At 44.2% G+C, this 27,214-nt stretch overlaps 1 pseudogene; it reads left to right on the forward strand.

Annotated features, from left to right (window-relative positions):
- LOC125440223 overlaps window positions 1-27,214 on the forward strand; it is a 162,097-nt pseudogene that overhangs the window by 94,796 nt on the left and 40,087 nt on the right.

The raw sequence follows: 27,214 nt of genomic DNA on the forward strand, positions 1-27,214 counted from the left end.
CCCATATTTAGGATGATCATGAACACAGAGAAAGAGCTCCAATGGCAGACTTAAGCCCTAAAGCCCTTTACCAAACGTGGGGACTGACAACCATTTCTTTAAAGTAGAAAAGCTCCTTTTTCTGGCACCGGGAACCCAGAAATTTAACAAGTGACTCTTTTCCAGAGCTAGGTCAGAATTTCAGAAGCGAACTGCTACCAGCATGTATTTTTTCTGCTCCATAACACTAGACCTTCTGCCAAACTTGTGCTCAGAAATATGTGCCGTGACCTTTCAGAATGCTCGTTTTCAAGCAGGAAGGTCAGCGCTGTCCTCTTGAATTCTCCTCCTGACTCAGACTGCGTATAAGACTTTCTTGTCTGCCTCCCTTCTCTTCCCCTGCCTTTCGGTGCTGACGCTGCTAGGCCAGCCTGATTGGTTTAATAGTCTCTTCTTTTTGCCTTTCTCTCCCCACCCCCTCTACCTTTGCATCAAGGTGCATCTTGGGAAATGTAGTCCATGGAACACCTGAAGTTAAAATGCCATTGGCCACGAGGCTGCATTTCCCAGGATGCACATAATTTTGGCAACTCTGATGCTGCCAAAACAGCAGTTAAGGTGCTGGCAAAGAAGGAGGAGAGGGTAATAAACATTCTCCCTATTCCCCTACCCTAGTGGTGGCGAACCTTTGGCACTCCAGATGTTATGGACTACAATTCCCATCAGCCCCTGCCAGCATGGCCAATTGGCCATGCTGGAAGGAAAGCTGATAAGTAATCCACTGTATCTAGTCTCAAGTCACTCTCTATATGACTGAGCAACAGCAGAAGCAATAATAAACAGGGTAAGGGTGTTTGGTCGGAGTGAGAGTCATTGGGGGTCTATCTAAGCAGCTGTAGAACTTAGCTCCCCTGCCACCGCCCCCAAGTTCTTTGACTTTGCTTATAAGGAGCTGATTTGAGTCTGTGGGGTTTACCCGTCTGTGTACACAGCCATTTAAAATATGAATATATTTAAATGATTTTTCCTTCTTTGAGCAAGCTCCCTCAATAAGGAATTCCTATTTCTAGGTTTATTTTATTACATCAGCTGTAGCTGGTTGCAATGTAGATATCGAACGCTTCTGAAAACATTACGGTTCATATAAAATAGATATATATATGTGATGAATCTACATCCTCTCGTAAAATTCAAAATATAGAGTGAAGAGATTGATATTTTCATGAGTCAGTGTTCTGCGAAAGGGCCAGCCTTTTCAGTCAGGTCTTGTCTCTTGGTTGCTGCAAAAGCAAAATAGCTCGTTGTCGCCTTTGGTACCTAATCACAGCAAATAGATTAAGCTGAACAGGAAGTGGAACCTCTGAACTTTTATCTAGAATTGATGCCAACATCAAGTTATGTGGTTCTGAATGCAGCGGACTGGCCTGTGCAACTTATGACCCTCCAAACAAAAACACAGAGTAAGATGGTATGTGTCTAAAGTACCATCAAGTGGCAACTGACTTATGGTTACCCCATCAAGGGACTTTCAAGGCAAGTAAAAAAGCAGAGGTGGCTTGCTGTTGCCTTTGCAGAAACTTTTTTTTTTGAGAGCCAACCCGGTGTAGTGGTTAAGAGCAGGTGCACTAATCGGGAGAATCAGGTTTAATTCCCTGCTCTGCCACTTGAGCTGTGGAGGCTTATCTGGTGAACCAGATTAACTTGTGCGCTCCAGCACATGCCAGCTGGGTGACCTGGGGCTAGTCCCAGTTCTTTGGAGCTCTCTCAGCCCCACCCACCTCACAGGGTGTTTGTTGTGGGGGAGGGGGAAGGGCAAGAAGTTTGTAAGCCCCTTTGAGTCTCCTTGTAGGAGAGAAACGGGGGTATAAATCCAAACTCTTCTTCTTCTCTTCTTGAACCTAGTTGCCCACATCTGACAGCATGTTCCCCCAATCCCCTCTTATTAAACATTGTCCACCCTGCCACCTGTGTAATTTCTGCTGGCTTATAAAAATCAATATTTGGTATGCCACTATAGCATCAGAACCCAATAACAATGTACATACCGGTACTACTGATTTTTTAAAAAGCTAGAAAATGATACCCCATGGGCGAGGGGAGAATGACAGGCATAATGGGATTCAAGCATTCCCCCTTGATGAGGGGTAGGGAACCTGCGGCTCGAGAGCCGCATGCGGCTCTTCTGCCCTTGCACTGTGGCTCCATGAGCCGAACCGCAGGTCCCATCCTTGCCCGCCCTGCAGGCAGCAGGGCGGGCGCACCAACTGCCTGCAGTCGGCTGGGCCGCACCTCGGGCTTCCCCTCTCGCCCGCCCCGTTGGAATGGGGCGGGTGCTTTCCCAGCGGCCGGCGAGGCTGAACTGCCGGCTTCATCCTTACCCGCCCTGAAGGCAGCAGGGCGGGCGCATCCTTGCGCATCTCAGAATGAGCGGAGTAAAAGGTAAAAAAACCCCAATACATATAGTGTTATCTTTATTTTAAATGTCAAAAATTATTTGCAGCTCCAAGTGTTTTCTTTTCCCTTGGAAAACTGGTCCAAATGGCTCTTTGAGTGTTAAAGGTTCCTTACCCCTGCCCTTGATGATGATGATTAAGAAGAAGAGGAAGAAGAGGAGTAGGAGTAGGAGGAGTTTGGATTTATACCCTGCCTTTCTCTCCTGTAAGGAGTCTCAGAGTGGCTTACAAACTCCTTCCTTTCCTCTCCCAAAGAGAGTGGATGCTCCATCGCCATTCATTGTAGCCATGAGAGGATAATGAGAAATCATCCCTTTGGGAAAGTGGTCCCCTACCCAGCCCGGTGGTTTGTATTATTGTGTATTGGCAGAATATGTTGTGGGCAACAGAATTATGCTGATGGAGAACCTCTTGGAGAGTTTGCATGCAGCTCTCCCATCCTAGGTACCTCTCCAAACATTTGTCATCGTGGCGACACGCAACAAGCATGCTTCATGTACATTGATAACGATTCATTTTCTTGCTTGGATTTTGATGTTACTGAACTGTCGTAGGGTAGAAAAACTGCACTGCTCTCATTGGCCTGTCACTGCAAACATCTACCAAAATGTGGTCTCATATGAATGAGAATAATACATCACTGTCAGAACAGTAATAGGTTATCTGTAAAAATGTTTTTAAAACACTTTTTCAATATTTTTCTTTGTGGCATCAACAAGGAAGGATCAGCATTTCTTTGTGGATTGGTTGAAGTGGGGAAGCTAAAATAAATCATGCTAAGGCAAGAACAAAGTTTTTAAAAGTTCCTAAATAAATGCACCATTGCAAGAAAGCTTGCACTAATGCTGTTCCCACACAGGATAGCACAGGAGTTGTGAGAAGGAGGCTATTGCCTTAACAGTAGCAATCTGGATAGAAACAAGGAATGACCCTCACAAGAAGGTCTTACCCTCACTATCCTATCTAACTGCCCACTTGCTGCTCCCCTGCATTCAGAGGCGTAGCTCCAAGGGGACAGGGGGACGCAATGCACCGGGCGTGCACCCCTATGGGGGTGTGGTGGGGGCGTGGCGGGGCATTCAAGGGCGGAGGACACACCGGTGCACTGGGCGCTTTCCCCCCTTTCTACGCCTCTGCCTGCAGGGTCTTTTTTCTCTTCTTTGTACACCAGACCTTGCCTATTCTAACAACTGGAACGATCAACAAGACTCATTCCTGGTTCAATTTTACCATTTGCATGTATTCAGAGGATCAGGGGTTTGCTTCCAAGCACAGAGTGGTAAATTGGAGGGGCCACATGAGTGTTGCAGAATGGGAGTCTTAACACTAAATTTAATCCTGCTTCCTAATTCAGCAAGCGACTTCTAAGAGTATGGTATTTAAATGGCAGGTGCAGAGCTATTTTGTACAAATCCGCTAAATATTATCAGTAAAAATTCCATTCCGCAGCCACTCTGGCTTAGTATATTCCTTTCACTGCAGTATTTCTGAATCTCTTGTGATGAAAAGCTCAGAGCTCAATTAGAAGCAGGGCTTTTCTATTCCTCTTTGGTGTGCCTATTACAATTTTAATAAGCACTCGCCTCAAAGGTCACTTTCTCAGCACTGTTAACCTGCCCATCATATCAGGGCAAATAAAAATCGCTCTTCCTAACAGGAATTTAGTCCAAACTGGAGAACTTTATTATCCCTGATAAAACACAGGCTTATAAAAGTGCTGACCAGCTATTTATAAAAGCTGTTTGTCCTAGGGAGATTATGACTTTCATGGGCTCTTTTAGGTGAACTAAAACCAACTAATCTTGGAGTTGTTTAGATGATTCAGTGACGGTTGTGTGTGGTTTTTATGCAGACTATTTATTTCAGTAAATAAATGCACCATTGCAAGAAAGCTTGCGGTAATGCTCTAAGAGTCATGGGCCCATAGATACAGCCTCAGTGTAGGGCTGCCAGTGTCCATGTGGTAACTGGAGATCTTCTGGGATTGCAACTGGAAAAAATTGGAAGGTGGACTCTATGGTATTAGACCCCATTGAAGTCCCTCTCCAAACCCTACCCTCCTCAGGCCCCGCCCCCAAAATCTCCAAGTATTTCTCAACCCAGAGCTGGGCATGCAGAGGTGGGATCCAGCAGGTTCTCACCAGTTCCCGAGAGTGGGTTACTAATTATTTGTGTGTGCCAAGAGGGGGTTACTAATTGGGTCTGCTTTTCTACCTCCACGCCCTCGCCTTACCGAGATGCATACTGCCTTTGAACGTGAAGGTTCCATATAGCAATTGCGACTAATAATGTAACTCCCTGAACTGGGTTAATCCCTTTCAGGTACTGCAATTCATGGATTCTCAGCCTTTCGTACCTTTTATCTCACCAGTCTCTATCAAAGAACCTGTGTGTTTCACCATTGCTGTGTTCAGATTTGTGAGTTGGGGCATTTTCTATAATGGGATGATGATTTAGAAAGGACCTGATGCAAAAAATTTTTTTGGGGTCATGGTGGGGTGGCTGCCCATGGGGGGGGCATCCAACGCAGGTTTTGCCCAGGGTTCAGGTTTGCCTAGATACGCCTCTGCCCCCTTTGCTGAGGGGGGCTGGCAAGGGAACCTGTTACTAAAATTTTTGGATCCCACCACTGTGGCCATGGCTATGGAACATTTACAATTTCCTATTTTCTTTATTCAGTTGATGTAGTTTAGGATGAAAGATTTTCCACAGCTACCCAGTGAGCAGTATTGCTAGTTGGAGATAAGCAATGCCACCCTTAGGCCCTTTCCGCACATGCAGAATAATGCACATTCAATCCACTTTCACAATAGTTTGCCAGCTGCCCGGAGTCAAAAATAATGTCTTGTCCCTGAGAGCCAGTGTGGTATAGTGTTTAAGAGCAGGTGTGCTCTAATCTGGAGAACTGGTTTCATTCCCCGCTCTGCCACTTGAACTGTGGAGGCTTGTCTGGTGAACCAGATTACTGGTAGTTTGTGCACTCCAACACATGCCAGCTGGGTGACCTTGGGCTAGTCACAGTTCTTCGGCGCTCTCTCAGCCCTGCCCATCTCACAGGGTGTTTGTTGTGGTAGGGGCGGAGAGAAAGGAGATTGTAAGCCCCTTTGAGTCTCTTAGAAGAAGAAGAAGAGTTTGGATTAATATCCCCTCTTTCTCTCCTGCAGGAGGCTCAAAGGGGCTTACAATCTCCTTGCCCTTCCCCCCTCACAACAAACACCCTGTGAGGTAGGTGGGCCTGAGAGAGCTCCGAGAAGCTGTGACTAGCCCAAGATCACCCAGCTGGCATGTGTGGGAGTGTACAGGCTAATCTGTATTCCCCAGATAAGCCTCCACAGCTCAGGCGGCAGAGTTGGGAATCAAACCCAATTCCTCCAGATTAGATACACGAGCTCTTAACCTCCTACACCACAGGAAAGAAAGGGGGGATATAAATCCAAACTTTTCTTCTTCTTATGAAATGTTCTTTACCAGGTGATGTTATCCCTGGAAAAACTTCATCTGCCCTCTCATACACATTAAACCTCCCGTTAAAGGGAAAGATATTTTTCTCCAACCTGTTGGCAACCCTACTCCTTGCGGGGGTTAGTAATATTTTAGCAGTGAAATGAAGCTAAGTTTGTGTAACAAGATCTCAGTTTCCTAATTTTAAAAATATCATGGCAAAAATAAGTAGCTAGGGGCAGATAAAACTTGCGACTACTTATTTCATCTACGATTTAAAGAGCTGTACGTCTTCCTATAAGCATCTGCCTGGCTTTATGTGTATTATCTACAGCAGTCGGAATGTTCTGTGGGATACTTTTGTGAGTATGCAAATATGCAGTGAGAGGGTTATAAAATAATGCATATTCATAGCTATAGGCATGATAGTCTTGATAGTATCAGAAGCTGGAATGTTCTAGATAGGAATAAGTCCTGCTCAGAGACCCAACAGAGCTTCTGCTCATGCAAATATATGGAAGATGGCAATTTTAATGCTATCTCCTGGGTTGTAAAAATCTACACATTACGTATTAATGTATACAAATGTTTGGGTATTAATAAATAATGTGTGTTTTATGTGTTTACACAATTTATGTCAATAGGACTGCATGTTTTCATGGCGAACAATCGCTAATTATACGGTAAGAAAAAGTTTTCGTTTCACAGTATATTGCCTAAATGGAACATTTCCCCCCATTAAATGTGAAGTATTTATTCATGTTGTGAAACAGCCTTGTGGCATTGGGGGAGATTTTTAAAAATAAAAATAAACGATTACCATTTTATAATACTGCAATATATAGCAGTGGTTGTGATTAGAATTTCTGTTATAATTGGGATAAAAAGTATTCACATACTGATTAAACATGTATTTATTCATCAAATAGTTAAGGTTTTGGTGGAATTATAATACCAAGGAGGAATAGTGAGTATTTGAAGATTTAATGCCGGTGTTTTTGGAAAACTAAATACTAGCAAAAATATTATCATTATGAGGAGCTGCATATGTGTGTAGCATGGACTTATATACCATTAGTTCCCAATCTGAGGCACTACTCAGAGATATATTTTAACATTCTCAGTATCCCCTGTCAGGGCTGAGTTGTGTACTGTCAGGAACGAAAGGCTAGGCTTGCTCTTTCTAGAACTGTGCCTTCAGCTGCAGTGCTGGGAGTGAACTGCAACAATTTCTTTTCACTGTGGGCCAAAAATGCATGTTACATATGACACATAGTGGGCTATAGATGCCAGTATGTGTTGTGAATGGCTGAGCACACAGGAGTCTCTGGTTACAGCTGTTTCCTGAGAACAGGCCGAGAGTATAGAAAGCTTACTCTCACTTATGAGGAAAGCAGTCCAGAGCAAGGGGTATCCGTTGAGCAAAAACAGATCAATCAGTCCGGTCCGGGTCCACAAAGCCAAATCTTCAGTCCAAGAGCAGGCGCTACAGAAACGAACAGGCTGTTTCACAGCTTTGCTTCTGCAATGCTTTCTGTTCCCAGCTGCCTCTTATATGCCTGAATTCTTGCTCAGTCCTGCACTGACTTACAGCCGTCTCTTCTGCATCTCTGGACCTCCAACTGGGCGCTGCGTCTTTTAGCATGCAGTGCTTGACAGCCCTGCTGTCTGAGCTGTCTCACAGAACCAGGTGAGCCGGGGGAATTATCTGTCCTGTCCTCTTGCTCTTAGCTTGGGCCAGCACTGTCCTCCGCCTGCATGTCTATTGTCTGCTCACAGGACTCAACCAACTGTAGCTCTGGAGATTCAGCCATCTGAGACTGAGAAAATCCCCCCCCCCTCCTTTGACCTTTCTTGCTGGTGGGCTTCTGTTGCGGGTGAGTTGGGGGCCCATTTGGGAACTCTGCGCTGTCTTTATTGATTTCAGCTTCTTCTTTTTTCCAGTCTATGCTAGGAAGCTCAGTATCCACCAAGGAGCTGAGGGCCTTGCTTAGAGAAAATTAAATCTTCCCATAATGAGATCAGGGACAGGTTTTGACCTCTTTTTGCCTGCAAACCCACAAATAAACTGAAGAGGCCAAAGGCTGCAGGAATCAGTACATGTGCTGATCTCTGTACAGAATCTGAACATTAAAAAAAATGGAATAATGGAGGATTCCCAGCGGTTCACCTGGCTGCTTGGAAACAAGACCATGCAATTTGCAATTTCAAGATCTAGGCAGAGATTTAGATGGGAATGATAGAAGTCTCCGTGCACGGATTAACTATTCTACAAAAAATGCTCTGCAGCATTACAAGCAGGCATGTCAACGTGAAAATTTTTCATCGAAGGCTAAAATAGTGTGTTCTGGAGAGTATATTGACAGAAACATTGCTTTAACGATGGACTTCGAATGTAATTCCTTCAATCATATAGGCAAAACCAAATTTAATGGCTAAGTTGTAAGATGTTTCTGGCACTTCTGTAGTATGTTTTCTATGTTTTTAACATTTTATATACATAGTATTTTTTATAATTCAACAACCTTGTGAGGTAGGCAGATATTATCTCTTTATGGCAGACTGGGGAGGCAGACTGGCTTGCCTGAGGCTACTTCCAGTGAATTCTTAAACAGAGTTGCACCCCTCCAAAAACGACTGCAGTCGATGGACCTAGAAGGGTGTAATTCTGGCTGAAATTGTACTTGGGTGCTGTGTGGTTTCCAGGCTGTATGGCCGTGTTCTAGCAGCATTCTCTCCTGACGTTTCGCCTGCATCTGTGGCTGGCATCTTCAGAGGATCAAAAGAATCAGAAGATCCTCTGAAGATGCCAGCCACAAATGCAGGTGAAACGTCAGCAGAGAATGCTGCTAGAGCACGGCCATACAGCCCAGAAACCACACAGCACCCCAGTGATTCCGCCCGTGAAAGCCTTTGACAATACATTGAAATTGTACTGTTGGTGATTTCAGAGCAGAGGCAAGACTTGAACTGGGGAGCATCTTTGACAGGGGCTCATTGAGTTGGAGCCAACCAGCTTTTTCCCTGATGAGAAAGGGAACGCGGATCCTCTTTCATAATCAAAAAGGGTGTGCTGGAGATCACAGAATCTGCACGGACCAAAGCCGTGTAGGATGGCTGTTGTAGAAACTGAACAAGGCTGTGTGAAAAAGCTGACTGAATCCACACATTATTTTACCCACTATGTTACTCCCATCCTCAATAATCTTAATCTATCCATTTATGCATTTTTATCCTCCTTCCTCCAGTGAGCTTGAGTCAGTATATCATAGAATCATAGAGTTGGGAGAGACCCCAAGGGTCATCAAGTTCAACCCCCTGCCATGCAGGAACACATAATCAAAGCACTCCTGACAGATGGCCATCAATCCTCTCTTTAAAAACCTCCCAAGAAGGAGACTCCACCACTCTCTGAGGTAGTACATTCCACTGTCGAGGAGCCCTTTCTGCCAGGAAATTTTTTCCTGATGTTTAGGTGGAATCTCTTTTCCTTCACCTTGAACAACGTATATGTGGGTCTTAATATTTTACAACAATATTGTGAGGTAGATCAGGCTGAGAGAGGGTGATCGGCTCACGATCGCCTAGTGAGTTTCATGGTATAGTGAGGATTTGACTCCAGGTTCTAGTCCCACCTCTGGCTACTCTTGACCATTACACCACACTGCTGTTCATTATACAAAGTGCTTGACCTTGAAAGAAGAAATATTTGACCACTTACTGCGCAAGGGACCCATCGCACTCCTTCATTAAGCCATACTTAAGTTCTGTCCATAGTCCATTGAAGCCGATGTGCCAAAACTATCATTGATTTTAATAGTACTGGATTCAACCCTTGATCTGTTTTGTTCTGCAGCATTATATAGCCAATGTACCAGAAACCCCCGAACAGCAGAGCTGTGAAGCTGCCTGTCATTATCGTAACGATCATTCTTAAGATCTCTGTGTCATTCATGCACAAAACATTCCAGCATACCTGGCGGACTCAATGAGGCTTTGAAACCTTAAGAGACATTTCATTCCATCTGCAGCCTGAATGGCATTTCAAGGCCAAAGAGAGTTGAAAGGAGTTGTTATCTTTAAGAAGACGCCCAGCAGAAAGAGGTCCCAAAGGTTTAGCTGCTTTTTTTTTTGCGTTGCAAACTGATTAACTCCGCTGGCTTCATGCAAATTCAGGTAGAAAAAGAATGGTAAAGCACCTTGTATAGTTGAAAGTGATATACCAGTGATGGCTAAGGGTGTTTTCTTCTTTTTAACTTGGCTGTGAATTTAGACTGGTAGAGACTCAGGCCTGCAAACTGAAGGCTAGAGCCGCTTTTCTAGCTTTTGGCCTTATTTGTGCAGGTTAAAATGTGGCTAAGAATCCAAATCTATGGGAAGGAAACAAACTCCCATTTGCCCAGATTCCTGCTTTCAAACACCATTGCAAAGTGGAATTTGATTAAAGTCCTGCAAACTCAGGAAGTCTTCCATCACGCCATCTATGAGGAGGGAGCTAACAAACCATGTTCACACCTCTCACGGACAGACAGTTTGCTGGCCTTTGTAGTGGCTCTCCCATGTCACCAGCAGAGGAGGGTCTTTCTCAGCACCTACTAGCGGAGAGCTTTTCACTGGAGATGCCAGCTAGAGAATGAGGCAGGAGTTTTCTGCAGGCAGCAGAGATGTTCCACCCCTGAGCCAAAGTCCAGTCCCATTGCACGCACAGAAACGGCGGTAGAGATCCAAACCGCTTGCAATAGTAGAAGAAGAAGAGGAAGAGTTTGGATTCATACCCCGCCTTTCTCTCCTGTAAGGAGACTCAAGGTGGCTTACAAGCTCCTTTCCCTTCCTCTCCACCCAACAGACACCTTGTAAGGTAGGTGGGACTGAGAGAGTTCTGAAGAACTGTGACTAGCCCAAGGTCACCTAGCAGGAATGCAGGAGTGTGGAAACACATGTGGCTGGGTTACCAGATAACCCTCTGCCACCCTGGTGGTGGAGTGGGGAATCAAACCTGGTTCTCCAGATTAGAGTCCACTTGCTCTTAACCACTACACCACGCTGGCTCTCAATCGGTGAACATACATTGGATTCCAAAATGCTGCTAAGAAGAAGAAGAAGAAGAGGAGGAGGAGGAGGAGGAGGAGGAGTTTGGATTTATATCCCCCCTTTCTCTCCTGCAGGAGACTCAAAGGGGCTTACAATCTCCTTGCCCTTCCCCCCTCACAACAAAGGCATTAGGCAGTACTGCTGAGGCACGGCAGCTGGAGCCACCCACAGATTTTTCCTGGGTGAAATACAGCATGCCCAGACTTTTAAAAATCTCACACAATCTCACACTCTTTCTGACTCATGGAAACCTCAGGGGTTTCCCCTTTAAGCTGGAGCGAAGCAAAAGCTCCTTTGGTCTGACATAAAGGGCAAACAGACAGAACCTCTCTGTGAAAACTCTGCCCATAATCAATCTGGGCAAAGGGATGGAGCTGTGCTTCACTAGCAGCAAGACTAGCAGCAAGCAGCAAAAGGGTAGGGTGTGTAAATGCCATCCCTGCCTGCCTTGATGCCTCTGACTGACTGCCTGCTGATTCCAGAGCGTGGGCATTGTTTGGCGCTCCTTTCTGGAAATTGCCAGTATTCTAGATTTTGGAGCGAGGCAGGCAGGCAGCAATTTCAACTCTTGTGCCCTATTTTTAATTTTTTGGGGGGATAAATGACATACATTCCGTACTGAATAAATCTGCATTCTGCATAAGCACCTTTTGCAAATCAAGCACATTTGCATAGTTGCTTATTTTGCACATTTATCTGATGTTGCGAGTCACATGATGCGGCGAAACTCTCTGCTGAGCATTTGGGATTTTCCCCACACGTGTCCTACATGCTTTCGAGCTAATTTCTCCAACCCTTAAGCGCTAGAAACATTCTCTTTAAAAATAAATGAAAACTGGGACTCTCCAGATGATGAATTCTCTGCCTAGTACCTGGAACAGTGAGAGAATGCATACAGCCTTATTGCTTGGACCTGTCTGGGAATCAAGCTCCGCAAGGCCCTGCGGATGCCTGAAAAAAAGAAGACGCATTGGTGCATTCTTCCCTGGAGCACTTTTCCGGTGCTTAGTTCTTTAGATTTATACTCCAGCCTGTCCCTGAGGATCAGTGTAACAACATTTCTTTATCTCATTTGTCTTCATAATCAATTGGGTTGATCTATTTGTTCAGCAAAAACACACAGTTAAGAGTTCTGGGACTCTCCCATTTTAGAGTGCAGCAAAAGGGACAGCATTTTGAATGTATCCCCTACCAAAAACACACACACAAAATACTTGTCTGCATCCAAGCAGTTAGCAGGTTAGGTAGATAAACCAGCAGGGCAATCTGAAGCAGAGTTCTAACCCTTCAAAGGCATTGTAGTGGATGGATTTAGAAAGGCAGAACTCTGTTTAGGATTCCAGGGCTAGCTGTTGTGTATTTTTATAATCTTGTCTTTCCCATGTGGGCTCTTTTTGTTATGGCTAATATGCAGAGAGATTTTTTTCACAGTTTGCTGGCCCGCAACACCAAATGTGAGCGGAACATTAGGAACAAAAGCTACCAGACCATGGCCATACGCCCCAGAAAACCCACAATGGCCAGTTGATTCTGGCTGTGAAAGCCTTCAACAGTACACGTTTCATTTTTGCATTGGGGGGGGGGGGGGACATTCCTAAAATGCAATCCTTCACTTGCCGTTTAAGATGGTCATTAATTCCAGGCATGTCATTTTTCCAATTGAGCATCACTTAAAATAATTAAAGAGGTAGCTGCGGAAGGGACCCAGCAAAAAGTGATTGAAATAATCTGCTTTTCTAACGTTAACTTGAAGATGAAGATTTTCTACTGGTAATAAGGATGAAGGGGACATTTTGACCCCCAGAAAGGTGGTGATAAGGATCATAGATCTGCATGGATAAAAGCCATTTGGGTGGGGGGCTGTAGTAAACGAGGAATTTGGGAAAGGTCGGGTGAAAAATATTATTTATTTATTTATTAATCAAATTTATAGGCCGCCTCAGCCCCAAAGGGCTCGAGGCGGCTCACAACATAGCTGTTCTCCAAGACAGCAACCAACACAACATAAAACTTAGATCCATTAAAACTTAAGCAGCAGTTATTAACATTAAGTAAGTTAAAACAACAAAAGTTGTTTAAAAGTTGTTTAAAAACAGGCGCCCGATCTAAAGGCCAAAAAAGGGGGGAGGGAGTGGGCAGGGCCCAGGATGGAGTCAGGGCCCAGCCAAGATGGAAAATGGCAGCCTCAATGTCAATGTCAGGGGGGGGGGCGATAGGACTGTGGCCCGGTGGAATAGCTCTGTCTTACAGGCCCTGCGGAACTCACCAAGGTCCCGCAGGGCCCGGACAGCTGGAGGTAGAGCATTCCACCAGACAGGGGCCAGAGCCGTAAACTGGATACAAGCCGCACTTTACAATATGGGAAACCTGTTCCATGGATGGCCTGATTTTATAGTTTTACATTGTATCTACATTTCTGCAATTTAATTTAATCATTTGCTCCTTGTTTTACACCCACAGGATTAGGTGGGCAATCCTGCTTCCTTCTGACATTCTTTAATATATATTTCCCTTAGGCACAACACGTGCCATAGGTTTGTTCTTTCTGCTGTTTGAATAATCTTTGGAACTTTCCTTTCCCGCTTTCCAGTATTCAGCCATCTTCTTAAATACTCTGATAACTGGTTTTTCCATCATATTGTTTGTATAGTAACTTGAGGTAATCTCGTTTTGGCAGAAAGAATGTAGCTCCAAAGTGGGTGAATAGAACCTCGGAACACTAGAGCGTTCTCTCTAAATGATATTCAGGGAAGTGAAAATGGGGAGGATTGGATCTCAGTCCCTGTAATATTGGCATTATTCATCTGTAATACTCTCAAATTCCAGCCCGCAAGAAATTCAGCTGTACTTTGCACCTCTACCTTTTTGTGTGTGTTATCTAACTCACCTGGCACCTGCGTGTAAAACACTCCCTTCAGCAAATTTATGCTGCTTTCAAAATTTCCTTGGTGTCTTTCTTTTTCACATTATAGTTATGGTTTGAAATTTACTTCCTGACCATGCTGTAATCATTCACTTGGAATTATATCTGACCCATGCATGTTCATAAGCAGATAGATTTCTCAGTTGCTTAGTGACTCAAAACTGAAGTTGTGACTAGTTTCTCTTAAGAGGCTGGGAAGTGATATGAAATCCTTTAGATTATTTGATCTGTGCAGGCTGTTTCACACATGCAAATCTTCTTTTTGTTGTTGCAGAGGGTAATGGACAGGCATGTTGGAAATCTGTGCAGTGCTGCTTGAGTACCAACATGCATTGATGACAGTACCAGTAATTTACACAGGAGCAATCAGTTGAAACTAACTCAGTTTCACTAGCACACTAAGGGAAGTGAAATCTTTTAGAATCATAGAATCAAGGCCCATCAAGTTCAACCCCCTGCAATGCAGGAACACACAATCAAAGCACTCCTGACAGAAGGTCATCCAGCCTCTCTTTCAAAACCTCCAAAGAAGGAGACTCCACCACACTCTGAGGTAGTGCATTCCAGTGTCGAACAGCCCTTACTGTCAGGAAGTTTTTCCTGATGGTTAGGTGGAATCTCTTTTCCTGCACCTTGAACCTATGACTCCTAGTCCTAGTCTCTGGAGCAGCAGAAAACAAGCTTGCTCCCTCGCCAACATGACATCCCTTCATATATCAAAACATGGCTATCATGCCACCTCTTAACCTTCCCTTCACCAACCTAAACATACCCAGCTCTCTAAGTCTCTCCTGGTAGATCATGGATTCCAGACCTTTTACCATTTTGGTTGCCTTCCTCCGGACACATTCTAGCTTGTCAATATCATTCTTGAATTGCGGCGCCCAGAACTTTACACAATATTCCAGTTTTATTTTCATGTTCTTAATATTTTCATTAGGATCATAAATCACCTTACCTTCTTTCACAAAGAAGCAGTCCTTTAGATTGTGATTTGCAATTCCTAAACCATTTTGTAATATCTCCCATAAGCTATTTAATCTGCTTGAGAGCCAAAGAAATGAAAGGGGGACATAACTCAGTGGTAGAGTTTATTTATTTTATCCTACTTATAGGCTGCCTTCTGACTTTTTATACATAAGGTTTTAGTTTAAACCAGTGGTGGGATCCAAAATTTTTAGTAACAGGTTCCCATAGTGGTGGGATTCAAACAGTGGCGTAGCGCCAATGGGGCTGGGCGGGGCACGATGGGGGCATGGCCGGGCATTCTGGGGGCGAGGCATTAATAATTTCTCTGTTACTGTAAAAAACTCTTACTGTAAAAAAAAAGTTCCTAATTTCCAGCTGGTATCTTTCTGTCCATAATTTAAACTCATTATAGCAAGTCCTATCGTCTACTGCCAACAGAAACAGCTACTTCTCCTCTAATTGACTGTCTGTCAAATACTTAATACTTTCAAATACATAATTTTGTTTCTAGAAATCAAAAGAAGGATACTTTCCTTAAACAAGGAACTTTACCATATTTCTAAAACATGTTTTTAAAACAGCCCAACAGGGAGAATTATCCTGTTTTCTACCTTCGCTAACCAGCCACATAGGAAACAACAGGACTTTATGATTTTTGGACCTAATGGAATTTCTAACGAAAAAGCAGACCCAATTAGTAACCCCCTCTCGACACACACAAATAATTAGCAACCCACTCTCGGGAACTGGTGAGAACCTGCTGGATCCCACCTCTGGTTTAAACCCTTAGCATCTCCAGTTTGAAAATGAACCTCAGGAAGCCGGGCTGAGAAATATCTCTGCCCTGGAACTGTCATGACCCTCTCTGATCAGCTCAGTGACTCCGAGTTCTCAAGTGACAACATTGACTAGGCAGACTGTGTTTATGGGATGGTTTGCCAGTTGTCTACACTTTACCCCCAGCAAGATGGATACTCAATTTGCCAACTTCAGAAGGATGGAAGGCTGAGCCAACCCTGAGCCAGCAACCTGAAACCAACCTCTGTTGGGATCAAACTCAGTTAATGAGCAGAATTTTTTACTACTTCAGCTTATCACTCTATGCCAGTGGTGGCGAACCTTTGGCACTCCAGATGTTATGGACCACAATTCCCATCAGCCCCTTCCCAATTGGCCATGCTGGAAGGGGCTGATGGGAATTGTGGTCCATAACATCTAGAGTGCCAAAGTTTCACCACCATGGCTCTATGCTATGGGGCACCTTCAAAAACCTTGGACTACCTTAATCAGTATTATATTAACCATCTTACTAAAACCATTACTATTTGATAGACTGCTCATGGTGCAATTCAGTCTGGATTACATAGGAATGGCTGATGGATGCCTAATTTTATTTTGCAGTCTGACTTTAGACGAGACATCTTCCTCCCTCCCCAAAACTATGAAACACATTTTTCTCAAACAGCTGAAAAAGTGTGTGTGTGTGTGTATATGGATGTGTCCATATGGACCACACCGGCCTTTCCATGAGCTGATGTAATAAAACAACTGTCTCTGAGGCCTCAGATTTCTCTGCCTCTGGCTGAAACTCTTATAGTGGTCTTTGAAAAATAATGGGCTCAAAATAAATCGATGCTAGCTCATCGCTTCTCTCCACAATCCCCCTGCTATGCTTGTGTCTTTGTAATGATATTTGGAGCTCTACTGTGCCTTACCCCAAGATGTCTGCGAGGAGGAGTATTTTCCAGAGGAATTTCAGTTGTTGATCCTTTGTTGAGTAAAGGAGGAATTCTGTTCTAGGCATAGTTGGCAAGTAGACAGCAGGATTGTAGCTGGGCATCAACAGAGCAGGAAATACAGTGGACATACATTTCAGGACCAAGGCCAGCGACAAGGCAGCCCCAGGGTCTACGCAGATTTGAATGAGGATCGTTCCTATTCCCTGTTAAAGGGAAACTACAGCTTTGTGCCCCCTAGAACCGCATAGAAAAATGAAAATGTAATCCTCCCTTTCAGCACCTCAAGGCTCAGTTGAGCTGTGGAGGCTTATTTGGTGAACTAGATTAGCTTGTGCACTCCAACACATGCCAGCTGGGTGACCCTGGGCCAGTCACAGTTCTTTGGAGCTCTCTCAGCCCCACCCATCTAACAGGGTGTTTATTGTGAGGGGGGAAGGGAAAGCAGCTTGTAAGCCCCTTTGAGTCTCATTATAGGTGAGAAAGGGGGGATATAAATCCAAACTACTCCTCCTCCTCCTTCTTCACCATGTGTTTTTATTAGCTATTTAAAATAAAAGTGATACATACCTATATTTTTGCCTTTGTCTTTCTCAGTATACAATGATCATTGATCATTGTTTCACTTTGAGAACTATGCAGGGGTGGAAAGATTAACACCCTCTCCCTTTTGTACATGGCCAATATCTGAACTGGGGCCTCTGAGCAGCTTTACATGAGGTTCTGGCAAGATTGGACCATGGGTATCCCAGAGTTTCATCTGTTTTGGCCCTGAGACACTATTTCAGCAATGGTTAGCAGTTCTATTAGCCCTTAAGCACTGCTTCTGTTACGTAAGTAGCCTAGGAGGCCAGCAATCATTTGCAGGAGCCACACTGGTCCTGAGCCATGTGCTCTCTGCTGACGGATTCATTACATAAAATGTGCTTTTGTTACCTTTAAATATATTGCCATGGGAAAGGAAGATTGTATCTGGTGTAATGGATCTTCAAAGAAAAGGAGAAGGTACCCGCATCTGGCATTGCATGGAAAATGTATCATCAGCTATTAAGAAGAGAAGATGCACTGCCCAGGTGAGCATGGGGACACTTCCTTGATGCTTGGCAGCATTAAAATGAACCCAGCTAAGGGGGGCTTAGTAGTTGAGCATCTGCTTGGCATGCAGGACCTTTCAGGTTCAATCCTTGGCATCACCAGTTAAAGGATTAGGTGGTAGGTTATGTGAAAGACCCTACTTGAGTCCCTGGAATACCACTGGCGGTCTGGGTAGACAGTGTGAACTTCAATGGACCAAGGATCTAATTCAATATAAGGCAGCTTCACGTAGCATAGGGGAAAAGTTGGTGGGACTCAATATAAGGCAGCTTCACGTGGCATAGGGGAAAGTTGGTGGGACTCAGCACTATTTTGTGCAAGAAATAAGATGTCAAAAATGTTCCTCTTGCCACTCTCATTTGATTATGTTAAATCATTCATTCAATAATACTTCTTTTCTTTGGAAACTAGAATAGAAGCAAGAAAAAAAATACTGGGCACCAGTCCTATGTGTACTTGTAAAAGTAATGATAAGGGGGGTGGGAAGCTTTGTTGTGGCTGGAGATTCTTTCAGTGGAGGGTCTTTTTGAAGCACCTCAGGACCCCCCAAGAATGGGTCCTTCATTGCCCCCCCCCCCCGGCATCTTAACATTCCTCTTCGAATGAGAAACTTACAGAACATGTATCTCTGGCATATGATAGTGCACCAATCTATTTTAAAGAATTGTCTTCTAGTGTGATTCACCTGATGTTGGGTTGCCGCCCACTGGATTAAAAAAAAAACAGAGGACTCCAACAGAGTAGTTTACGAATGTGAATTAGCTACCCATTAATATATTTTCACCCCTTGCTTGTATTACGTTCAAAGCAAGAAGAGAATAAAATCTTTAGACAATCGCCCTAATGCTTTGGCCATAAAATCCATGGCTACCTTTAGTAGCATTTTATAAATCAGTTTCACTCTAGCATGGTTTACTTTAAGGTCATTTAAAAATAAAGGTGGTCATGATGTTAATAAAATGCGAGGTAGTAGATTCTGGGCTACCTGCCAAAAATAAGTGATCTAGGGGTATTTTCTCAGTGAAACTGGTGGTCTGTAGGGAAGTTTTCTCAGGCTTATAGTTGCATAATCTGGGAGTCTGTTGAATTTTTCCAGGGTTATGTCTGTTCTTTGGAAGCAAATGAAGCTAAAGTCATCTTGGGTGGGGGTGGGGGGGAGTATTCTAGCTTGGCTCGGAGTGTATTAAACACAGTTCCTGCTGTGGCTTGTTAAACACCTCCGAGCATCTTTACCACTGACATTTATCTAAGGATCAGGGTTATTTTATTGATTTTTGTTCCAAGATATCACATATTTACTCAGTGGGGACGCATATGAAATTATGGAAGCCTGGGCTCCAGTTTTCTCCCTTTAATCATGAACTCTTCTGCTACCAGGAAAGGAAACAAATCCTTGCGTGATTTATGAGAAATTGATGGCTTTTGAGGACGTGGTTTACAGTTGGTGTCACCGAAGGCTTCTCAGAAGCGATAAACATTTCCCTCTATGCTGTACTACCTTGTGTCGCCTCTTCATGTACTAGATTGGGGAAGAGAGTGAGAGTTGCTACATAAGAGACAGTTCATTATTGTGGTCCCTCAAGAAATTGCCATGGGGCCTAAGCCAGGGGTCGGCAACCTTTACCGCCCAAAGAGCCATATGGACCCGTTTTCCATGGCACCAAAGATCTACTGAGCTGGAGAGGCGGCTCTGGTTCAGCCCCTCCACTCACCTTTACTTCCAGCGTTGGGAGGCGGAGGCACCGGGCAGGGAAATCACCTCTGCCCAACGGAGCAGGCAGTCGCCTGCTCTGTTGGGCATAGGGGGGATGGTGGCTGTGGAGATGGCAGAGGGGGGATGGTGGGTGCTCTGAAGGGACATGCCCAAGCTTCTCTCCAACCTCCAGGGGTCAGAGGGCAGCGTGGGCGTGTCCCTCCAGCCCTCCAGAGCAGCACTGGAAGGAGAGGTGAGTGGAGGGGACGTGAAAAGTGGCACCCTCACTAATGGAGCTGCCTCTCCTTCGGCCCCTCCACTCACCCTTACTTCCAGAGCAGCTTTGGAGGGCTGGTGGGACACGCCCATGATACCCTCCAACCTCCAGGCCATTTGGAGCCGCAGTATAAGGCTGAAAGAGCCGCATGCGGCTCTGGAGCCGCAGGTTGCAGATCCCTGGCCTAAGCACTGAATCATTATGAGTACATGTTGGTTGAAGATACCAAGGCCCAGCGAGAGAAGGAATATCCTTACTAGTAAGTAGAAGGGAAAACTGTATAAGTAACTACCAGTGACGCACACTGCCATTCTTTTGTATACAACATTACTTCCACCACAGTTGTAATCCTTCTGAATCTAAATACTCTTTTTTCTCTTCTCCTGCAGAATTAATCATGTAACCAGAATGGGTTTATTAGAGAGTCAGAACATTAAGAACATTAAGGAATGTAATAAGATTAAAGTAGTACGTAATGTTACACACACACACACACAGACACACAGACACAGACACAGACACAGACACAGACACAGACACAGACACACACACACACACACACACACACACACACACACACACACACACAGGATTCCTTTGTTTCCTGTGTGTTTTTATCAACATATATTAATGTGTATTAATTCATGTATTTTCCTAAATTTCTCAATAAAGCTTTAAATATTAAAAAAAAGAGAAAGGCAGACTGTAAGCACCATAAATAAATATATTTTTTAAAGTCACTGGAGAGTGAAGGTTTTATATTGTCTGCACATTTTGGCTATGAAAAAAAGTCCATCTCCACCGCTTTTTATACCTCAGCGGGCAAATTTGTAATTGGGTCTGAACAGGGTAACTCTCCAGATCCAATCAAACCTAAACTCTCCCTAGAAACTTAAATGACTAAACTGAGGCTACAATACATTGGTCACATTATGAAGAAGAAGAAGTAGTGTTGGATTTATAGTCCTCTTTTCTCTCCTATAGGAGACTCAAAGGGGCTTACAAACTCCTTTCCCTTCCCCCCTTACAACAAACACCCTGTGAGGTAGGTGGGGCTGAGAAAGCTCAGAAGAACTGTGACTAGCCCAAGGTCACCCAGCTGGCATGTGTTGGAGTGCACAGGCTAATCTGAATTCCCCAGATAAGCCTCCACAGCTCAGGCGGCAGAGCTGGGAATCAAACCCGGTTCCTCCAGATTAGAGTACACCTACTCTTAACCACTGCACCACTGGAAAAGGCAAGGAAAGTGGGGTATAAACTGGGTGTACTCGAAGAAGGTATCTGAAGGAGGAAACTTTGACTCTTGAAAGCGCATACCCCAAAGCTCCTGTTGGTCTCTACTGGACTCAAATCTATCTGTTCTACTGCAGACCAATACAGCTACCCTCTGAAAGTATCTTCTGTGCAAACGGTGTCCCTGTTTCTTCTTTGATTTGCTGCTGTGCTCTTCCAAAACATTTAGCTTTCCCTTCTCCACCTTCTTCTTCATTTTCAGCTGCTTTCTGTCCCGTCTGTCATAGGTCCGTTTAAGAATCAGATGAATAGCATCTGAATTTAAGGAGCTTTAATTTACTGCCGCCACTTCTCATTCTGGTGGCATGACGTTTCTTGAAAGAAGATAAACCTTTTCTACCAGGATTTGGTGTTCTCACCTACTTAAATTATTACCTTAGAGTCCCTTTTCACTGTCGTCACTTACTTTAAGACTAATTTAAAGACCTACTGTAGACCCAACAGAGAAATGGGTACTCATTTCCTAACACTATGAAGCACAAATCCTTCTCCCAAAGAGTCAGGTGCAGAATAATTAGCTTAAAGATGATTCGGTTATCATTGATAAGTAACTTCTTTTGACTTGAGTAAGTCATAGTCTATCCAAATGATGAGGCTTAATTGGCTTGTGAATCTAGCTAAGAGGTTCATTTGAGGGGAAAGTATATAAAATTTTTTAGAGTTCGTGCGATGTAGTATGTCTACAAGATTATTCAATACCAAGGATATCAGGTGAGCCAGAAAGAATATAGAGCCACAGTTTCAGCTTTATAATAAGATGCTGGAGTAGACGGGATGCAGAGAATAATCTCAGACTTTAGCTATATGATCAGGATCAGAGGAGCAGTAGGTATGCAGCAGCCAAGCTGTAGGGCAAAGACTCTTGGAAATCTTAGGTGCTCTGGGCTTAGCCTTCTTGTTGAGGTCTCAGTGTAGTTCCTTTTGCAAGGTTTGACAATTCAGTAATAGGGCAGAGAAGACAAGAAAATGAGAGAATCAGGAAGCAAAGAAGACAGACTAATAGAGTGTCTTGAATATTGGCTTGGATATTGGACTCAGGTGGAGGGAGCTGGGGTCAGATCCCTGTTCGGTCAAGCAACTTTCTGAGTGACCCAGTGGACATTGCTACCATTCAGTCTAGCCTATATCAAAGGGTTTTTGTGAGTATAGCATGAGAAAATGTCCAAACAGACTTGATTCAGAGACCAGTGCTCCATATATGATGCCTTCTGGCTACCACACAGATGTTTTCATGGGGGATAACCTGTTAGCTGAGACCTGTGGATGCATCCATGGCGATCCAGCAGTGTAGAGGAAACGTTGCATGCAAGAGGGCCCCAGTTCAGTCTTCTGTAGTTAGGAAAGACTCCGCCCTACCAGAGGATGCATGTGAACAAACAGTACTGAATTATTCTGGTGGGTTTTCTGGGATGTGTGGCTGTGGTCTGGTGGATTTTGTACCTAACGTTTCACCTGCACCTGTGGCTGTCATCTTCAGAGGTGTATCACAGAGAAAAGTCTGTTTCACAGCCACAGATGCAGGCGAAACGTTAAGAACAAAATCCACCAGATCACGGCCACACAGCCCGGAAAACCCACCAGAATAATTCAGTACTGTTTGTAAATTGAACATTGGAAAGCGATCAGGAGGCTCAGTGGACCACAGAAGTTATTCAGGCAACTGCCAATCACCTCATTACCCTGTTTTAATGCTTTTTACCCAGGTATGCCAATCTTCTGCCATGTCAGTTTAAGAATATTCAGCCCGGGATAGCACCTCTTAAGGTTGCTTCTTGCATACAATGTACAGCCCCCAAAACTGCTCCTAAGTCTAACATGCTTGTTTGAATAAATTGCTTGTTTTTTATGGAGCTAGCTTTGGGACTCTGAGAACACAACCCTCCAGGAATTCCCCCTTTGCTATCACCACCCTCCTTTGGTGTGCAGAATCATAACAAGAATTCTTGTCAACACAATGGTGCTTATATGGAAGAATATAATGGAGGATTGTGTCCCAGATTAGTAGCCCGAACTCACAAGTCTGTTTTCTTAGTTGTACAGATTTTTTTCCAAGCACTGACATGTGGAATCATAGAGTTGGAATGAGCCGCACAGGCCATCTAGTCCAATCCTCTGCTCAATGCAGAATCAGCCTACAGCAGAGGTCTCCAAACTATGCCCCTCCCCAGATGTTCATGCTCTGCCAATTGGCAGTGTTGTCATGGGCTTATAGGAATCATAGCCCATGAAAATTTGGAGGGTCATTATTTGCTAACCCCCAGCCTAGAGCATCCCAGCCACTGCTTGAAGATTGCCAGAGAAGGAGCACTCAATTTAATTAGATAAAGATCCCTCCTTACATACAATTCTCTCCAATTCTTTTTCTGTGGGAGAAGAGTTAAACAGCAACTGGCCGCAGAACTTCATGATAAAGGTGTTGCTACATACCACATTTCCTTAGTTGTTTAAGGAATAACTGCATACAAGGACAGCTCCAGTTATGCATTCATGCTGCAAAGAAAGCAGGTCTGATTGTGACTCAAGGTAGCTTTTCATTCAGTTATTCCACTGGGGGAAAAATGGTAAAGATCTGTGCATGATCAACAGTGTACTCTCAGCATTTAGGGCACAGGTGTCAAACTCGTGGCCCTCCAGATATTATGGACTACAGTTCCCATCATGCCGGCAGGGGATGATGGGAACTGTAGTCCATAATGTCTGGAGGGCCACGAGTTTGACACCTATGATTTAGGGGGTCGTGTTGTTGTAGGAAGCCCACCAAATGAAGGGTTTCTCTTCCCCTCCTGTCTTCTTCCCCTCTGCCCTGAACCCTGTTGCTTTTGAAAGACACCTTATGAATCATCCACCTTTTTGATCTCATCATCATGCTTCAATAAGGCATCCTGCTTCTCTTTAATGGGACTTGGATGCTCAAGGCCCCTGTAGTGAGAAGACATAATTATCTGGTAGGTTTCCAGAAACCAATGAGATAATGATTAATATTAAAAGGCTGCACAAAAAGAGAGACCGAGGAAGGGAGGGGGAAAAAAATCCAACCATCTGTGGAACGGGAAGCTTCTGTTGTGAGTCACTGAGCAGTGAGACAGCAATCCGAGCTGCGGCAACTCAGTGCCAGAAAGGTCATATGCTTGCTTTTTTGAAACAAGCTTATGAATTCATTCATTAAAAATTGAACACGTGTGCGTCTTCGGCTGAGATGACTGGGGAAGATTCTGCTTCCTGGGCTCTCGTGCCACGTCTCTAGTCACAATCCAATACCTTTGTCACAGACGGGTCAAGACAGGGTGTTGCCTGAGGTCACAACCTCTTGATGACATCTCCGGCTTATGTCACTGCTGCTCACCGGTCACAGCTCCACCTGGGAGCAGCAATCCTTTGGGGTGCTGTGTGGTTTCCGGGCTGTACGGCCGTGTTCTAGCAGCATTCTCTCCTGACGTTTCGCCTGCATCTGTGGCTGGCATCTTCAGAGGATCTGATAGTAGGAATGGAAAGCAAGTGGAGTATATATACTGTGAGGTCAAAAGGGGAGGCCTTGCTATCTTCTTTGGTACTCCCAGGCTACAGATTTCTTTGTGACTCACATACCAGGCTACTCTATTCAGAGGGCCTCCCCTTTTGACCTCACAGTATATATACTCCACTTGCTTTCCATTCCTACTATCAGATCCTCTGAAGATGCCAGCCACAGATGCAGGCGAAACGAGGTCAGGAGAGAATGCTGCTAGAACACGGCCATACAGCCCGGAAACCACACAGCACCCCAGTGATTCCGGCCGTGAAAGCCTGCGATAATACAGCAATCCTTTGGTTGGTCTGTTTGTTTTATAGGCCGCCCTTGCCCATTCGGGCTCAGGGTGATGTTTAACGTGAATTAGAATATCTGTGGGACAATGAAATAAAATTCCACAGTATGTCATGGTGCAATTGATTCCACTGAGGGATACTGTTAAAACTGAACTTCATCTTTTAAAACCACATTCATACAAAGAGAGGGAAGGGGGGAAAAGGGAGGGAGAAGAAGAGGAGAGGGCAGACCACTTAGGTCAGGGGTAGGGAACCTGCGGCTCTCCAGATGTTCAGGAACTACAATTCCCATCAGCCCCTATGATAGGGGCTGATGGGAATTGTAGTTCCTGAACATCTGGAGAGCCGCAGGTTCCCTACCCCTGACTTAGGTGGATACTGTTGCTGTCCTCAACCATAAGCCTGGAGCCATAAGCTCCATCATATATGCCCTGTGAAGTTACACCAAATTTTGCAGGTTCCATGTCTCATTTGACAGAGCCAAGCTGGGGCTACAACCAAGATGGTCCTGGCCCTTTTTGAGTACAGCTGGATAGCTTTTGGGCCAGGAAGCATCAGTGAACTGTTGTTAGTCAAGCATAATGCTCTTTGGGGAACTTATCCCATGTTTCTTTAAAGATAGGACAGCATGCCCAATGGAGTGTTTACATCTTGAGCTTGCTGTCTTAAAAAAGAAACCTGGGAAAGTAGAAAGGAAAGATTCCCACTCTGGCTCCTGGATGGAGAGTTGACTGGTGTCAGGGGCATATGATGACTAAAAAGACTACAGGGTGAGAATGCAGTGGTAGTTGAGCCTTCCACTCCTGAATTCCTCACCTGAAGCTACACCCCACCTCCCCTCACTGTAGAGCCGACTGATTTAGGATGGACAAAACCACGGAGTAGGATCGCAAACTTGAGTAATGCTGTACATTTCTATCTCTCTAATAAAACTTTTAAGCAATATCCATGGCAACCTTTGAAACCGATATTTAAAATCTCATAGCTATTATTATGCTTATTGTATGAAGGATGAGGGTAGTTGGATGTTATATAGTTTGTCACAAATTCTACTAGGATTTTTTTAAAGTTTAGTTTCCAGTTAACTGGACTTTGTTCGGCCATACTTTGGAGAGCTGCCAGCCAGATTAGGTATGGGGTTAAACCTGTGGACACTTTTAAAGTATTGATAACTGGCAATGGGCGCAACAGCAACAAATGACTCACACGGAGGGGAAGGTCCAATGGTAAAATATTGGGAGATTCAACACAATGTTAAGAAGATCTAAGTCAAACTCCATCCAATGTTCCCAAAATGGGTATTCACTGCAGACACAAAGACTGGTCCTTCTGAACCACCTCCAGCTCTGGGGAAATAGAGGAAAAGCAAGATTGGTTCTTGCTTTGCAGAAGAGATGCTTTGGAAAGAATGAAGTGGGAATCAGGAAACCCATGAGCAGGCACCCTGGCACCCATCATATTGGGAATTCCTCATTTAGATAATACTGGTTTCAATGGATCACTAGTCTGAACCATTTTATAGGGCAGCTTCCTGTGTTTGTATAACTTTAAAATCTATTCTGACTTGGGCCAGAAATGCAAATGTACGGTTGGAGTTTTCTTTTTAGGAATATTGGAATAGAGTTTGTGCTTGGTCTCCAGTGCCTTAAATTGTTTTTTCATGAATGAAATATTAATACTTTCTTTTCTTTCATAACTGAAATGGAGGCTTAATGGTATAGTACTGCAGTACAATCTTGGGGACTTTTCAATCCAAATAGTTTTCTCCCAGAGCTTAATTTGGCCTGGGACAAAATTTAACTCATTTGGTTGCTTTCAATGGTGTGAGAGGACTTTAGACTGTATTTGGTGAACTGGATGATACCAACCTGGCAAGTTTTTACATTGCAGCATAGAAAAATCTCCAGAGAAAGTTCTAGAAAATGGCAGTTCCAAAGCCCCAATACTATTATTGCCCTTTGCTGCTTGGAAGATGGTTGGAAGGTATTTTGAATGGGCCAAGTAATGTGGAATTCCAAGTTTCCCATTACTCAATGCCATTTTTAATTTCCATCCTTGTTCCCATTGGTTCTGCAATACCTCGTTGATTTGGTATGGTTTTGGTTTTGTCCCTTGAGGCCATGCACTTGTTATTAATCTAGGGAAACCCCTTTCTCTTGATAAACCAAGGTGCAAGGTTAACCCACCACTACCATTATTTGAGATGTGGATATTGCTGCAAATTACTTCTGAGCACTGGAGAAATGCTATACCGTGTCCAGGATAAAGATGACAGAAGATCTGTGAATTTGTCTACCATTTGCTGGACCATTGTTGTTGAATGCTGCACTTGGTTCCTAGTGCCTGCCTAGTTAATTCCCTGGAACACTAGGACCCAAGTAGAGCATTCTAGAACAAAGACAGTCCAGGACATGGCAGATGAATCCACAAATCTCCTGTCATCTTCATCCTGAACAGGGG

Source organism: Sphaerodactylus townsendi, linkage group LG10, assembly GCF_021028975.2.
Source record: "Sphaerodactylus townsendi isolate TG3544 linkage group LG10, MPM_Stown_v2.3, whole genome shotgun sequence".
In the NCBI taxonomy this organism is placed as follows: Eukaryota; Metazoa; Chordata; class Lepidosauria; order Squamata; family Sphaerodactylidae; genus Sphaerodactylus; species Sphaerodactylus townsendi.